We start from the raw sequence: 2,347 nt of genomic DNA, 5'->3' as shown, positions 1-2,347 counted from the left end.
TTCACCATTTTGGCCAGGCTGGTCTCGAACTCCTGACCTCAAGTGATCCGCCCACATTGGCCTCCCAAAGTGCTGGGATTATAGGTGTGAGCCACTGTACCCGGTCAATGTCAACTCTTAAAAAGACAAAATGTTCACCAGTTCTTCTTCCCATGGGTGTGGGGTCTTGGCTGGATCATGGAGGCAGGAGATGGCATGTCATCCCAGCAGGATAGGAACTAAAATGGAATCATCCAGAAGAAATGTGTACATTCTCTTAAACTCAGGGGAGAGTAAGACCAGAAACTTGAGCTTCCCCTCTGAGGATGGAGACTGATTTCTAGTACACTAGACACTTCCCAGCATGATTGAAACAATTATTTCAAAATGAATATTTTCTGATCGAGCAGATGCTATTTAGTGAGATATTCCTTTTAAAAAAGATACTTTTTAAGTGCTTGTAAATGTGATACTTTACTTTTCTGTAATGAGCTTTTGAGACTCTGTATTTTAGTTTTTGAAAATAACCTTTGAAACATTGTTCTGATCATTCCATAAGCACCTAGCGCAGGTTTTAGTACAGAGCAAGTGCTCAACAAGTATTTGTAAAATAAAGGATCTTTAGAGTGAAAATGGATGAGGTGATAAAAGTGTATTAGTTATAAAAGCTTTCCTATAAGCTTACTAACCTACCCTCAAAGGTTAACTATATTAAACACGTCCAAAAGCGTAGTGTATTTGGATGATATTAAGATGAAAAATTGGCCGGGTGTGGTGGCTCATGCCTGTAATCCCAGCACTTTGGGAGGCTGAGGTGGGTGGATCACAAGGTCAGGAGATCGAGACCATCCTGATGTGAAACCCCATCTCTACTAAAAATACAAAAAATTACCCAGGCGTGGTGGCGGGCGCCTGTAGTCCCAGCCACTTGGGAGGCTGAGGGAGGAGAATGGGATGAACCCGGGAGGCGGAGCTTGCAGTGAGCCGAGATTGCGCCACCCTACTCCAGCCTGGGTGACAAAGCGAGATGTTGTCTCAAAAAAAAAAAAAAAAAGATGAAAAATTTACTTGGTCATCTTTCCTTTCCAGCAGAATTTTGATAAAGTGATTTCTATAGCTTACTTTCTTAAAAAAAATTCTCCAAACACAACCCCATTTTTTGAAAACTGTTATCACAAGATATATGCAATAAAACTTTTAACAAATCATAAATTATAAGGTATTCATTCTTTACCCTCCTGCTTCTCTCATACCTTCCCACCATTCATCTATCCATTCATCTACCTATCCATCTATCCATCCACACATCCATCCCTCTATCCACCTGTCCATCCATCCATCCGTCCACTTATCTATCCATCCATCCACCCATCCATCCATCCATCCATCCATTTACTCATCCATCCACCTGTCCATCCACCCATCCATCCACCCATCCATCCATCCACCTATCTGTCTGTCCACCTATCTGTCTACCCATCTGTCCATCCATTCATCCATCCACCGATTCACTCATCGGTTGCTCACCCAATCATCCACCCATCCATCTGTGTGTCCACCCATTTGTCCGCCCACCCATCTGCCCATCCCATCCATACATCTCCATCTATCTGTCCATCCATCCATCCTTCTGTCCATCCATCCACCCATTTTTCTGTCCATCCACCTGTTCACCCAACCACCCATTCACCCACACCCCCATCCACTTGTCTGTCCATCCATCCATCCAGCAGGTCTGGGTTCCAACCCTCTAGTAAACACCCACCCTCCCTGCCCTCTCACAGGGACCTATAGTATTGCAGGTCAGTTGTGTCTCACACAGATATCAGAAGATGAATAATCAGTATCAGGAATATCTCATATCAACCTGCCATTGCTCTAGCTGCTCGTGCCTTCCCTTGAAGACTATGATTTGTTGGCCTCACAGAGTCTACAGAGCCCCTTCTTCTTGGGACCGGTGCTGAGAAGCCCAGCCTTTCCCCAGGGTCTTTCCAGGGATCCCTCCTGATTCTTTTCTTCAGGGAAGAATGGGGCTGCTGTGGAGTCAGAAAAGCCAGGGAAGGGGTGGCAGGGACATCTGCACTGGCAGCTGCTGCTGGGTGTTGGAATCACCAGGGTGTCCAGCCTGACCTGTACATGGGGAGCCTTGGACCTGAGTCATGTGGCAGAGCCTGGATTCTATCTTTACATGCTGCTGACTTCAGCATTTCCCATGTGGACACCTCCATTCCAGGGTAGCCGCTAACTGGGAAGTGTATGAAACTCTTTCCTTCCTGCTTCTCACACCACTTCCTCAGAAACATGCAGTCAGTGGGACATGCTTTCTAATGAGAACTCAAACAAGCAGCAAGGGACAGCCTAACTCACT

The 2,347-nt window shown here is 45.7% G+C and overlaps 1 protein-coding gene across 1 annotated transcript in view; it reads right to left on the bottom strand.

Moving 5' to 3' along the window:
* Positions 1-2,347, bottom strand: part of FAM184B (family with sequence similarity 184, member B) — a 165,869-nt gene that overhangs the window by 19,145 nt on the left and 144,377 nt on the right. The window lies entirely within an intron of this gene.

The sequence above is a fragment of the Colobus angolensis genome, unplaced genomic scaffold, assembly GCF_000951035.1.
Source record: "Colobus angolensis palliatus isolate OR3802 unplaced genomic scaffold, Cang.pa_1.0 Scaffold284, whole genome shotgun sequence".
Classification (NCBI taxonomy): domain Eukaryota; kingdom Metazoa; phylum Chordata; class Mammalia; order Primates; family Cercopithecidae; genus Colobus; species Colobus angolensis.
Note: the sequence above shows the minus strand (reverse complement) of the source record. Positions and strands in the feature narration are given on the sequence as shown.